At 38.0% G+C, this 14,618-nt stretch overlaps 1 long non-coding RNA gene across 5 annotated transcripts in view; it reads left to right on the top strand.

The window, feature by feature from the left end:
• Positions 1 to 1,019: 1,019 nt before the first annotated feature.
• LOC309841893 overlaps positions 1,020 to 14,618 on the top strand; it is a 109,131-nt gene continuing 95,532 nt past the window's right edge. For all 5 annotated transcript variants that reach the window (XR_014299382.1, XR_014299383.1, XR_014299384.1 and 2 more), the window contains exon 1: positions 1,020 to 1,203. This is a non-coding gene — a long non-coding RNA (uncharacterized lncRNA). The remainder of the gene's footprint in view (positions 1,204 to 14,618) is intronic.

Raw genomic sequence — 14,618 nt, 5'->3', positions numbered from 1 at the left:
GTCCTGGGATGAGCCCCTGCATCGGGCTCCCTGCTCAGAGGGGAGCATGCTTCTCTCTTTCCTTCTGCCTGCTGATCTGCCTACTTGTGCTCTGTATCTCTCTGTCAAATAAATAAATACAATCTTTTAAAAAAAATAATAAAAACAGAACAAATTTCCACCTAAAATATTATATGGGTTAATTATAAGATTTGAAAGAGAATAATAATATTTAGATGAGAGAGGAAAATGATCTCATTACTTGACTCTTTGCTCCATTATTGCCTTAAAGAAAAACCCCATTGATTTCATTGAATAATGGTAGAATATTAGAGAATAATTAATATAGTTTGTAAAATTTTATAAACATTAAGACAAGTTGAGAGAGTTATTTTGACTAATGTCTGTATCTAATCATAAATTAAAATCCTGAAAGGAAATGATATAAACATTAAGACAAGTTGAGACAGTTATTTTGAATGATGTCTACACTTAATTGTAAATTAAAATACTGAAAAGAAATGTAAACATAGATTCCTTCTTTCGTGTAAAACATTATAGTCTGCTTGATGGTTAGAAAACTGCTGGTTTATCTGCAAAGGGCATTATCATGATTGCTACGGTCAGAGGTTCAATTTTAAAAAATTTGAGTCTGTAGTATGTGTTTACCAGGCTAGTGTTAAAAACTCTTTCTAAATATGTATTCCCAGGATATAGCTATTAGAGAAAGTCTTGTCAACTTTCATGCACTTTTATGACAGATTGTTTTTCTTTTTCACACAAAGGATACGTGGCTGATTCAAAGCTCAGAACAGTTCAATAGCTGTTATGTGATACCATGACAAGTTCTATCTAAGCTGGTTTAAAAATATTCCTCAGGGAATGTTTCAAAGAATGGCACACAGTGACAACGGGAAGAAAACTGCTTTATTAATAGTCGGCAATTCCTACTGATTGCAGGCATGTGGCATAGCCCCTGCCCAGCCTGGTGACGGGTCAGCGTCAACGTCTACCTCTAACACAACTGCGTACATTCTGTGTGAGTATTTAGGAATGCTCTTGGACCAGCTAGCTTTTTTCCTGACAAAAAATAAATTTATATTAAGTAAATAGAAGCCAAGTGAAATAGGAGACATTGCTCTCTCTGATGAAGACTTAGCACTCCCTTCGACCAAAATGCGAGTCGGGCGGCTCCAGCTCACTGTCTTTTCCACGACCCTCCAGGTGAGACAGGATTTTCATCTCCTGCTTTTCCTTTTGTGCCTTAGTCTCATTTTTACTTTCTTCCCTTTCCTTAACATCCCTTTTATTTGCTTTCCCACAGACATCCTACTTCTCCTTCCTCTGTTGTTTCCTCTTTTTTTTTTTTTTTTTTTTACCTTTTCATAGATTTTATTTATTTAACACAGAGAGAGAAAAAGCACAAGCAGGAGGAGAAGTAGGATCCCAGCTGAGCAGAGAGCCTGAGGTGGGGCTCGATCCCAGAGCCCTGGGATCATGACCTGCGCCTAAAGCAGACACTTAACAGACTGAACCACCCAGACACCCCCTTTCTTCTTCATTATTTTTCTACCTCCTTGCATTTACTTTCTTCTTTCCATACTTTCAATTCTCCCTCTGTCTCCCTTCCTGTGTTGAAGTCATTACAGGCTAAGAGAACCAAATAAATGGCACCTGCCAGTGGCCCCTCTGATGTCAGACACAAAAAACTGATATTTGTGAATTTTTTTGTTTGTTTGTACTGGCAATTACAAGAAATTCAATGTCAACATCTTAAAGTCATGCCTTAATCAGAGGAGTATTTCTAGGAAACCACTAATATGTGAAATGCAGAGTGGAACTAAAGAACTTTTTAAAATACCAAAATTAGGGGTGCCTGGGTGGCTCAGTGGGTTAAAGCCTCTGCCTTGGGCTCAGGTCGTGATCGCAAGGTCGTGATCTCAAGGTCATGATCTCAGGGTCGTGGGATCGAGCCCCTCATTGGGCTCTCTGCTCGGCAGAGAGCCTGCTTCCTCCTCTCTCTCTGCCTACTTGTGATCTCTGTCTGTCAAATAAATAAATAAAATCTTTAAAAAAAAAGCCAATATTATTTCATTTACTAAGGTTCACCAATGGCTATTTAGATTTAACCTATTAAGTAAACAAGCAAACAATGAACTCATTTCAGTATAAGTAGGAGAGAATTCATGAATAAGTAAAGTGCACTTTTTTTGCTTTGGTATATTAACAGGAAGCTTTCAAAGGAGTAACACCTCAGATCTATAGCAAAATTGTTTTCTTTAAAATGAAACAAATGCAGAAAAACAAGGCGGGAGGTCATACTACACAAACCACACCTGGGATCCACCCAGTGTAACTGCCTCAGCTCATTGAGAAAAGGGAAAATTGGCCTGTGAACATAAGCTGCCTGAAGACTGAGTAAGCAAAGGTTACTACTTTCTGTTTACATTAGTCCTTAGGAAGCAAATATTAAAATACAAATATTCTGCTATCAGCCTCTGTATCTCCATGTGAGCTAAAGGACACTAAGTCTTCACAGGTCATGAAATATTTAACTTGGTACTCTTTCCCCTTAGAATCGCAATATTGATACCTAAGTAAAGGTAAACACTAAAATGAACACAATATTACTGTTGAGTCTCAAGACATAATTTTGAAACAAGGAAAAGAACGCGGCATAATTTTAACAGTAAGGTAACCAAAACATTTATTTCAAACATAAAAAGGCTGCTGATAAGACATCCCCCAATTTTTCTAATCAGTAAGTAGGTCTTCCTTGTAAGCTATCAGGAGGATACCCAGGGAATCCATGGTGCATTACTAAGTCATTGCTATTTATTAAATATACTCTATTGGTTGGACTATAGTTTGTGAGCTATTGTGTTAAAATTACTGCAGTAAATGACCTTATAAATATTAAATAATGAAGTTATTTAATCAAAATTAGCTTGTAGCATTTTTCAGATCTGCATTAGAATAAATCTGGATTAAAATAAATATCAAGCTTATTTTGATATTAACCTATGCTATTTTGTGCTAACCTAAACCATTCCCCCCCCCCCCGACTTTCTTACATCAAGTTGATAGCACACTTCTTCTAAAAAACCACATTTTTAAATTTTGGGAAAATTTAAAGGGTATGGAAAAGTTTTAAGAGTAAGAATGGTACAAGGAAGATCTGTATATCTGTTATTAAAATTTTATCCAATTTGCAGTGCTCCTTAAGCATACTCTCTGTGTATGTGTTTATGTGTATATATAGATATAAGTACATATATTTTTCCTGACTCAGGGTCAGTTGCATATACCGTGGCCCCTTTACCCCTAAAACATGATGTGCATTTTCTAAGAACAGGGATAGTCTCTTACCTAACCACAGTATAGTCAAAACTTCAGTAAATGTGTTAATACGCTTTTAAAAAAAATTTTTATTTATTTATTTGACAGAGATCACAAGTAGGCAGAGAAACAGGCAGAGAGGCGGGGTCGAGGAGGGGGAGAAATGCAGGCTCCCCGCTGAGCAGAGAGTCCAATATGGGGCTCAATCCCAGGACCCCAGGACCACAACCTGAGCCGAAGGCAGAGGCGCTAACCCACTGAGCCACCCAGGCGCCCCCCCACCCCCCGATACACTTTTATTCAATCTGTTTTCTCACTTTTGTCTGTAGACTTAATAATGTCCCTGCCTCACTGGCTCTCTGTTACAGAATCCTGTCTAGGATAGGATAGAGCATCTTGTGGTGATGTTTCTTTAATCTGGAACCTTTTTATAGCCATTCTTTTGTCTTTTATGACAAAATTTCCTCATTTTCGGTTTGCTTGATGTTTCCTAGGGCTTAGAGTCAGGTTATGCATTCCTGGCTGGAATATTTCGTAAGTGAAGCTGGATACCTTCTTAGGGTGTCTCATGGAAGCACACAGTGTTGGTCTGCTCCCTCTTAGGGATGTTAATTTTCATCACTCAGTCTAGTGTTGTTCTATGTTTCCACTGTGGAGTTACTATTTTTTTCTCTTGCAACTAGTAAGCAATCTGTGGGAAACATATTAAGATCCTGCAAGTATTCTGCCCTCATCAAACTTTTTCCTAGATTTAGCAACCATTGACAATTCTTGCTTGAACTGATTTTCTCTGTTGTGGTTATAAAACGTGCAAAACTCCTGTATGCCACATTTACCAGCTGGCACTTGACATTCTACCACAAATAACATTCCTCCTTTCTCCCTCTTTAAGTATTTATCAGTGGTGAGGACTTGTGGATTCCTTTTTTCTCTCAATGGTTTATAATTCATTACTGCCCTTAAGCATTTTGTGCTCAAATTGTCCCAGATTTGGCCAGAGGAGCCCCTTCAAAGTGACTCCCATGTCTTTACTACTTGGCTTATTTTTGTGAGGATTTCCTTGTCTTATGTTCCAAGCCCATCTTTTGTTTATCCTTCCAGCCCCAGAACTGGCCTTTTTTTCTTCTTTGTTCTTTTTTTCTGAGAAACCCTATTTCCTGGTAGTTGGCAAAGGTATTTAAACTGGAAGATCTAGGTGTTAGGTGTGTTGTTCTTTGCTGCTGAGGTATCTTTGTTTCTGTGGCTTTCAGCAGACAGAGCTAATAAATACTGGCCTGTATGTACACATGTACAACCACACGTATTTATACATACACACATGGGTATGCATGCAGAGACACATACATATTTTATTTTATTTTTAAATAGATGTTATTTATTTTATTTTAGAGAGAGAGAGAGAGAGAACGCAAGCAGATGGGGGGTATGGAGAGGGGCAGAGGGAGAGAGAGAATCTCAAGGAGACTCTGCAGTAAGTGCAGAACCCAAGGTGAGGCTTGATCTCATGACCCTGAGATCACAATCTGACCCAAAAGCAAGAGTCAGACACTTAACCAACTGGTCATGCAGAGGAACCGGCACATACATATTTTAAAAATCATAGCTTCACCCATTCCTCCAAGTCCAATCTACCACCAAAGGGGTTTTTCTCACCTTCCTCCATTCTCTATTTGTATGTTTCTGCTTTCGCAGTGAGAACCTGGTTCCCAACAATATCGACACATTTATTTCTTCATTGCTGTATTTTATTGAAGGTGGTTTTAGAAATATGTAGCCCATATCAATGCAATGAACCAAAAAAAAAAAAAGAACTTAGGTTGTGTATGCAGTTTTACCTCTGCTCCACAAGCTGCATAAGGCTAAAAATACAGAATTGAAGTCAAATATTGTGCTCATAGGTTTCTGAGACTATTTTTTCTTTCCCTATTTACAAATACAATATTTACTTGAAATATATTTGGACTCATTATTTTGGTTTGCTTTCAGTTTCAGATTTAAAATTTTTCCCTTCCCATCTTTGTTGTTTGAATTTTACTTAATTTCTTGAATGTTTAGAACAGTAACATGCTTCCAAAACTCAAAACTATATGAAAAGATAGATGCAGAACCATTACTTGCTCTTACATCCCTTTGACCTCACCCTGTCTTACCCTTATTTTGTGCTCTTCTTCTTCCTGTGTTTCTTTGATAATGATAACAGATAAATGTATGCTGTCTTTTTTTTTTTTTTTTAAGAATTTTATTTATTTGACAGAGAGCGATCACAAGTAGGCAGAGAGGCAGGCAGAGAGAGAGGAGGAAGCAGGCTCCCCGCTGAGCAGAGAGCCTGATGTGGGGCTCGATCCCAGGACCCTGGGATCATGACCTGAGCTGAAGGCAGAGGCTTTAACCCACTGAGCCAGCCAGGCGCCCCCTATGCTGTCTTATCTTACTAGATTTTACTTAAAAAAAATTTTTTTTTTACTTAATTATGTCTTGGAAATAAATTTATATCAGTTCATAGATACCAGTCTCTTTCTTTTTACAGTTTCATGGTACTCAATTGGGGATAATAAGCCAATCTTCTAGGCTAGGGCCTTTATGTAGTTCCTGATATTTTGCAATTACAAATAACGTTGCAATGATTAAACTTGTGCATGTGTATTTTCGCATTATTGGAGGTATAGCCTTCAAGATAAATTTCCTAAAGTGGAATTGTGTGTGTAGTTTTGTAAAATATTGCCAGTCACCTCCAAATGGGAACTCCTTCATCTTGCATTTCCACCAGCTGTGTAGGAACATGCCTGTTTCCCCACAGTCTCCCCAACCAGTGGGGTATGTTGTCAAGCATTTTAATGTGTGCCAATCTAATAGATGAGAAATAGTATCTCACTATGGTTTTAATTTGCATTTTCCTTATTGTGAGTAATATTGCATGTCTTTCATTTATATAAAGGCCACTTTTATATCCTAAACATTTTTTTCCTATGTCTTTATCAATTTTTCTTTAGGATTTATGGTCTATTTCCTCTCAGTTTTAAAGCATTCTTCGTATAGTAGGTTTATTAGCTTCTTATCAACATAATATGTGGCAATTGTTTTCTCCCCGTTTATCATTTGTCTTTTGACTTTATTTATGGTTGTGTTTTTATTAGCCATGCAAACATTCTTTATTTTTATAAAGTCAAATTTATCAGGCTTCTATCACTGTATTTACTTATTGTTTTTAGTCCTAGAAGACTCTCCTTCCCCCCAGATGAAAGGGGAATTTGCTTATTTTCCTTTAGTATTTGTATCATATTATTTTTTATATTAAGTTCTCAGATACATTTGGAATGTATGCTTGCTTGTGTATATTTTGAGGAATTAATCTAATTTTATCTTTTTTTTTAAACGGTCCTCTAGTTATCTCAACACTATTTATTTATTTTTAAAGAATGTATTTATTTATTTATTTATTTGAGAAAGAGAGCAAGAGAGTGGGAGAACATGAGCAGGGGGAAGGGCAGAGGGAAGGAAGAAGCAGATTCCCTGCTGAGGGAGGCTGATGGGGGACTCGATCCCAGGATCCTGAGACCAGAACCTGAGCCAAAGGCAGACACTTAACTGACTGAGCCCACTCAGGTGCCCCAACACTATTTATTAAGAAGACTAACTTTGCCTCAGTGATTTGACATGCCACTCTATCCTATACTAGACTTATGAGTTTTGCTGGGTGTATTTCTGAACTCTGTTTTATTCTGCTGGTATGCCCATCTGTTCATGTTCCATTATTGCCCTGTTTTAATTATCAAGTCTTTGTAGAAAGCTTTAAAGGCTGAGAGAGCAGTCCTTCCTAAAACTCCCCCCTTTTAGTGTTTCCTATCTGTTCTTTATGTTTTTTCCCCTATGTGAACTTTAGGATCCATTTATCTAGCTCCATAAATAGCTTATTGGTATTTTAACTGGAATCCCGTTAAACTGATAAGTTCACTTAGAACTGATACGTTGATGTTGTTGAGATGTCCTAAGAACAAGAGATGTCTTTGCATTTGCTTATCGCCTTTGGACAACCCATTCTTTTCTTTCCATCTTAAAAAAAAAAAATAAGCTTTTATTGTAACAAAAGCAGTATGTATACACTGTAGAAAATTAAGAAATGCAGAGAAGCCAAAAATAAGATGATAAAAACTTACAATTCCTTTGTCCATTCATTATAACTATTAAATTCTTAGTGTGTATTCTTCCAAGTCTTTTATCTAGGAGATCACACTGTCCATGTTGGCTTGTTAGTTACTTTTTTACAGTTAACCATCTCTAACTTTTTGTGTCCAAAAACCTATGAACATTTTATCTAAATCACATTTGTATTCTAAATTCCACAATTGGGCAACCTATTCCTAATCAAAGTGAATAATGATATTAGGTACTCTCTAATTTTTTTTCTGGTATGCTTCAATCTAAACTAGACGATAGAATAAATAAGAAACTTAAATGTCTGTGGGAAAGGGAAAGTAACACTTCGAATACCTTCTAGGTGTCACATACTTTACAAAATGTTATTTACTTCTCAAAACAATAGTGATGTTACTGATTTAGCTTGTCATAGATCGTATAAGGGAGTCCTCTTTCAAAGAGCTTATCTTCCTTCTCTAAGAATAGTTAATGAACAGCAGGAGCGGGACTCAGACCCTGTTCTGTGTGCCATCACTGTCTACTTTCTTAACGTTCACTACCTGTTAAAAAACGATACTGCATCACTCTTACTGCATCAGAGGTATGCATTGTATACATTGTCTTATTTGATTTTTAGAAGTACCTGTGACGTCTAAAAGGCATGGGCTATTATTACACTAATTTTACAGATAAGGAATTGAGGCTCAAGAGCGGGCGAGTGTCCCAAGATTGTGGCTGGTTAAGTGTCAGACCTGTTTCTAAAACATGTGACCTCTAACCCTGTTCTTTTGAGGATATCACATCCAGCCTAAAAATTCAAAGGGAAACAACTGTACCTCTTCCTGTTGGTGTTACACAGGGATGATTTGAAAATGAATTCTTTATAGGAAAACAGCAACACAGTCCATGCTTGCCCTATGGTGGGTTGAAAACTTCCTTTGTTCACTGCGAATCAGAGGGTAGCAGTCAATTTCCCTACGACTGTAATTTTTGTTCCTTATCACCACTAGCTGTCTTGTCAACAAAATATAAAAACTGAACTTGAATCAGTGGATCTTAATATTTTTTATACACTGGAATCACCATGATGCTTAAATAACTACAGACATTTGGATCATCCCCCCAGAGATAACGTATCCACGGGGAGAAGGTGCAGAGAGAGACAGCCAGGTGGAGGGAGGCCTACTGCTGGGCAAGAGGCTGATGAGAAAGGAGGGAAAAACAAGGAATTAAGCATATGAAGGAAGAGAAGTACTTCAGAACATAGAGAAACCGTTTTTTCTGTAGCTCTCTCTTTTTCCTTTCCTTTACCACCCACAGAATCTCATTTCCATGCACTCTTGGCTAATGTTGGAAGAATGAGAGAAAAATATGGACTTTTAAAAGTTTGGGATAAGGTTGAAATCACCGATGTTGTGTGACCAAACTCCCCTCCTCCCTCCCTCCCTCTTCCTTTCTTCCTTGTTTCCTTCCTTCCTTCCTTCCTTCCTCCCCTAACATTCATTAAGAGCCGGACTCTGTTCTCAGGAAATGCTTATTGAATTTATACGTTAGACTTTGGGCCTACAGGGACTCAAAATATTAAAAGTCAGGGCTTACATTCTTGAGAGGCTCATAATTTTCAAATTGTGGGAGGGCATCACTCACTGGGTTGACATGATAATGGGCTCATCTTCTTCACTTCTCTATGTCTCTATGTTCTTGTTCTTCACTGTGCACCAAAATCACCCGGGGTGCTTGTTAAAGCATAGATGACTGGGCTCACCTGCAATTTCTGGTTCAGTAGGGCTGATGTGGGGCCCAGTAATTTGCATTTCTAGGAAGTTCCCGGGTTCTCACTTTCCTCCTAATTGCCATCAGAAAATATGGCATAACACAAGCAGCTTTCTGAAGTAGTTTTGCCTGATGGTGATGGTCAAGGGTGTTGGGGGCATGGCTGGATGCATCTTGTGTCTGTGAAACTCCTGACCAAGTGAGGGGTAAGTGTGAGATGAATCAGATCTTTTCCCTTCTTCGGCGCTGCCATGCTCTGCTAGCTCAGGTGGTGCAATGAACTATGACTGTCTTTTGCATAACAGCTCACCACAGCCCCATTTCATGGAAATATTTCTAGATGGTGACACATAACCTTTCAATCTGGAGCAGTTGCTAATATATATTTTGAGTGGGTCTGTTTCCACAGGTACTTGGAAGAAGACATTCTGGGTATAGTAGGATAACAACTTACCACTTTTAGCCTCCTTTTTAAAAATAGCATGCTCTCAGAAGATGTTAATTTGGTAGTGGTGAAATAGGCAAGGCTTTAAGAACCAGTCCTTTTTAAAAAAAAAAAATGTTAAATTAACATATAATGTATGAATAGCGCCAGGGGTACAGGTCTGTGAATCGCCAGGTTTACACACTTCACAGCACTCACCATAGCACATACCCCTCCCAATGCCCATAACCCCCCTCCCTTCTCCCAACCCCCCTCCCCCCAGCAACCCTCAATTTGTTCTATGAGATTAAGAGTCTCTTATGGTTTGTCTCCCTCTCAATCCCATCTTGTTTCATTTCTTAAGAACCCAAACTGCCTACATGCAGCTGACTTTGAAGTTAGTATCTTATGTCCAGATTTCTCTGAGCTCTGGAGGTCTTCCTTGGAATCTTACATGCATACTTCAAGCTTGTAATAGTCAATGCAGAACCCATCATCTTTCTTCCCAAGCTCTCCTCTGTACCTCGATTTTCTATTTTGGTGACTAACACTACCATCTAACCAGTTTCCCAAGCTGGAATCCTCCTGCATCCTTCACTTTCTAGGTCATGCAGAATCTTAACAGACTGGGTTGCTGTGCCCTTCTCTCTTTTCCGTCAACTATGGTCTCTGTTAGGCCCTGACTCTTCCGAATCATCACGGTGGCCTCCCAGCTGGGCTTCCTGCCTCATTTGGTCTCACCGTGGGCCCATCTCCATAAAGCTGCTAATGTACTCTTTTAAAACTGCAAACTGGGTTTCATGGCTTTCAAAATAAATTAAAATTTCTCAGCCAAGAACTGGGCCCTTCAAGAGTTTGCCTTTGCTTGCCTCTCTGCCCTCAGAGCTCACCACTTTCCATTTTATATCATTCTCTCTAGTCATATAGAACCAACTGAAAGTCATTGAGGTGTTATTGTATTTTAAATATTAATACAAAGAACCCTTCATATTAAAGTAGCTTCAAACAGAAAAATTGCAAGACTAGGACAAAAACCTCATATATTCTTTATCTAGATTCACCAGTTGTTAACATTTTAACAATCCTTTTTTTTTTTTTTTTAAAGATTTTATTTATTTATTCGACAGAGAGAGATCACAACTAGGCAGAGAGGAAGGCAGAGAGAGAGGAGGAAGCAGGCTCCCTGCTGAGCAGAGAGCCTGATGCGGGACTCGATCCCAGGACCCTGAGATCATGACCTGAGCCGAAGGCAGCGGCTTAACCCACTGAGCCACCCAGGCGCCCCAACAATCTCTTTTATCATTGTATCCTCTCTCTCTCTTTCTCTAATCTGCCCATTTACATAGTGTTGTTTTCTGAATCACTTGAGAGTAAATTGTAGACCTTAAGCTCCTTTTATCCAAGTATGTATATGCTAAGTACAAAGGAATTCACTTGCACAAACACAGAATAGTTATCAAATTCAAGATATTTAACATCAGTAAAACAGTATTACCTAATAGACCTCATTCAAATTTCACCAATTGTTAAAAAAAAAAAATTGAAGTATAGTCAACAACGTCATGACTAGTTTCAAGTGTACAAGATAATATTTTACGAATTTTTATAGCACTTTTGTTTTGTTCTTCTCTGGGGCCACTCTTCACAGGTAACTACCCTGTCCCTGTAGTCCTTCAACATGGACAGTTTCTTAAGCATCCAGGGTTGTGTCCAGTCTTGTCAGTCTTTCTGGAATACACTTTCCCTCATTGCCCAACAGACTCTTAACTACATCAAACTAGCACTTACCAGCACTTGCCCAGACATGTTTTACATGGCCGCCCAATCTGATTTCCCCACATCTTGCACCATATGGAAATCTTCATTCCTGCACTAAGCACACTGCTGTTCTCATTTGATTTGTAAGCCGCTCAAGGATGAGGATAAGACTTTATTTAACTTTTTATCACTAGTGGCCAGAAAAGCACTCATCACAAAGTTTGTGCTCAGTACGCATATTTTTGATATTTTTATAGGTGTGCTCCCATGAATCAGTATTTAACACTTAGTGGTCTAGTACCCCTCATATCCAAAGAGTGCCTTGTATTAATAGAAGTGTGAGGACATGGGCTGGTAGGAGTGTGAAGTGTTATCACCTCATGGGAAGGTAATTTGGCAGTATTGAACAAAATTAAAAATTCAAGTTTAAAAATCCTATTTTGGGGGCTGCATCTTGTGATAAACCAAGGACCAGTACGTAAAGTCACAAGTGCAAGGAAGCTTATTGTAACATCATTTATTGTAATTAAAAAAAAAATACCAGAAACAATTTAAATGTTCATCAGTGGAAGAATAGTTGATTATGGAATATGCATACAATTAAAAAAGAATGAACATTTTGGTACATCCATATAGTAAAATGTAATGAAGGCATAGCTACTATGCCGAACAAAAGAAACCAAACACAAAAAGGTGCAAACTTTTGGGTTTGATATAGGAAATTGTGAAACAGGCAAAATCATATCATGGTTTATTGGCACCGGCAGGGCAGGTTTGACTAGGAAGGGACAGAATGGAACTTTCTAGGATGATGTTCTATATCTTGAGAGGGGTGTCAGTTCCACGTGTATATGCACTTGTAAAAATCAATTGAACCATACACTTAAGGTCTGTGTCTCAATTATTTGTTAATTTAAAAAGTGTGCATAGCCCTGGAGCTAATTGCTCTGTTTGGGGGCTATGTTTTATTACAAAAGAAGCACATATATGTAAAGACATGTTCACAGGGAAGTTTGTTATAATGGTGTTTATTATAGCAAAACAACAAAGACAACTAAAAACTTGGAAACATCCTAAATGTTTTTCTCTAAAGAAATAAATATATTTTGATACAGGTATAAATAATGTAACTACTTAAGAATAAGTATAATCTAAATGTATTAATCTGGAGGGATGTGCATGATATGTTTTTAAGAAACTACAAGTTGTTGAATAGAGTGTATAGTATGTTATTGTTATAAAAGTAGGAAAAACTTTCATATAATTATGAATGTTTATAGAACATATGGAGAAAGGTAAAAGAATCCACACCAGATTTAACACAGAGAAACTAGTATGTTTCTGCAGTTTGTACATATTTTTATAACTAAAAAACAAAACAAAACAAAACCCACCAAAGTGAATTCAGTCACAAAAATACATGCAAGGAAACAGATGTAAATATATAAGAAATAAAACCAGTTGAGTCTGAAGACATAGTTCATGTTTGGCTCAATTCCAAGTGTCATTCCATTCCAGCTGTCATTTGCCTTTTTGCCCTTTGTCCGATTGTCTTTTGTTGAATAACACTGTTGAATGAATAATATAAATAAATGATATAAAGAGCTCCCATAAAAGAAATCAGAGAACATTACGTTGTGTTCCCATTGAGGTTAAGCATGTGAGTGAATCAGCGGACTGGTTGGACTGGTGAACCACCAAGTTAGCAAATTTGACAACTTTTGGCAAATAATGATTTATGTTGTGGGGATGAGGCAGAGATGTTTTCATGTGTCTTGTATTTATTTGACCAAACCTTTTTTTGAGGGATGCACAATTATGATGTACACAGATTGGACAGAATGAAAACAAACGTTTATGTGGTCAGGCTTGTCCTTCTGGCTAAACCAGGCCCCAGACCAACACATCTGAATCTCTCTCTGTTTCCATGGAGGCAGTGTGTTGTTGGAAGAAGAGAATTTTTAAAAAGGAAAAAAGCTGGGGCGCCTGAGTGGCTCAGTGGTTTAAGCCTCTGCCTTCAGCTCAGGTCATGATATCAGGGTCCTGGGACAGAGCCCCAAATTGGACTCTCTGCTCAGTAGGGAGCCTGCTTCCTCATCTCTCTCTGCCTGCCTCTCTGCCTACTTGTGATCTCTCTCTCTCTGTTGAATAAATAAGTAAAATCTTAAAAGAAAATAAAAAAGGAAGAAAGAAACAAAGAAGGAAAAGAGGAGAAAGAGCTCAGGCTTTACTGTAAGAGAGGCAAAGATTTGAATAATGGCTCCTCTTAAAAGCATGCCAGGGGACAAGCAGTGAACTTCCTTTTGCATCTCTCTGTCTTCATCAGAGGTGACTGTGAGGTTTGGTGTATTTAAAAAAAAAAAAAAAAAACAGAGCAATGCCTGGCACGTATTAGATACTTGAACAGATTAATGTACCCTCTCTTCTAGTTACACTCTCATATTTATACCTGCCCGGCAACATGCTGGTATTTTCCTTTTGGCAATTCTGATCTTAGGAGTACAACTAGCTCAGAAACAAAGGGATTTACCTAGCCATGTAGGTAACTTGCCATATTTCACCTACATTTGACACGTCTACTTCTCCCAAGTCTGCAACTTCCTATCATGAAGCTGGCTTGTTTCTGCCCTTACTTTCACCACTTTTTGTCTTGAGCTGTACAGTTTTAGCAGAACAGGATCCTTAAGTCTGCATTTGTGATAAAAGAGACAGCAGCTTATAGTAAAGTGGCTTTCTCTCTGTGGGTTGAGTCTGCCTGACTGATAACAGATCAGAAACAGCAAGTGGCCTTTGAAATTGAAACACTGACTGTAGTGGGGAAAATGAAAGGATCTTACATTTTTGATCAAAGGACCATATCTTCTAACTTGGAAAAGGGGGTTATTCTGTCTGCCAAGGCCTCTTGATACTGTGTTACCTACTTACCCTAAGGAAGAAGATTCAATTTCATAGCTATTACATTGCTACATAGTTTTAAAATATATTTATCGATACACATTTCCCCATTTTGTTTTCCTTTTCTAACTGCTGTCCTCTAGTCTGGCCTCCAGGCAAAAGGTCCTGTGATTCTTAATTCAAACAGCATTTAAAACAGTCCTCTGGATCCTTAATCTTCAATGAATATTTACTACTAAAGAGAAGACAAACTTCATTTTTAAAAAAGACTTATTTATTTATTTTAGATAGAGCACATGGGATGGGGCCTAGGGGA

This window comes from Mustela nivalis (genome assembly GCF_964662115.1).
Source record: "Mustela nivalis genome assembly, chromosome: 1".
NCBI classification, from domain to species: domain Eukaryota; kingdom Metazoa; phylum Chordata; class Mammalia; order Carnivora; family Mustelidae; genus Mustela; species Mustela nivalis.
The sequence above is the reverse complement of the archived record's forward strand: the minus strand, read 5'-3'. Positions and strand labels throughout refer to the sequence as shown.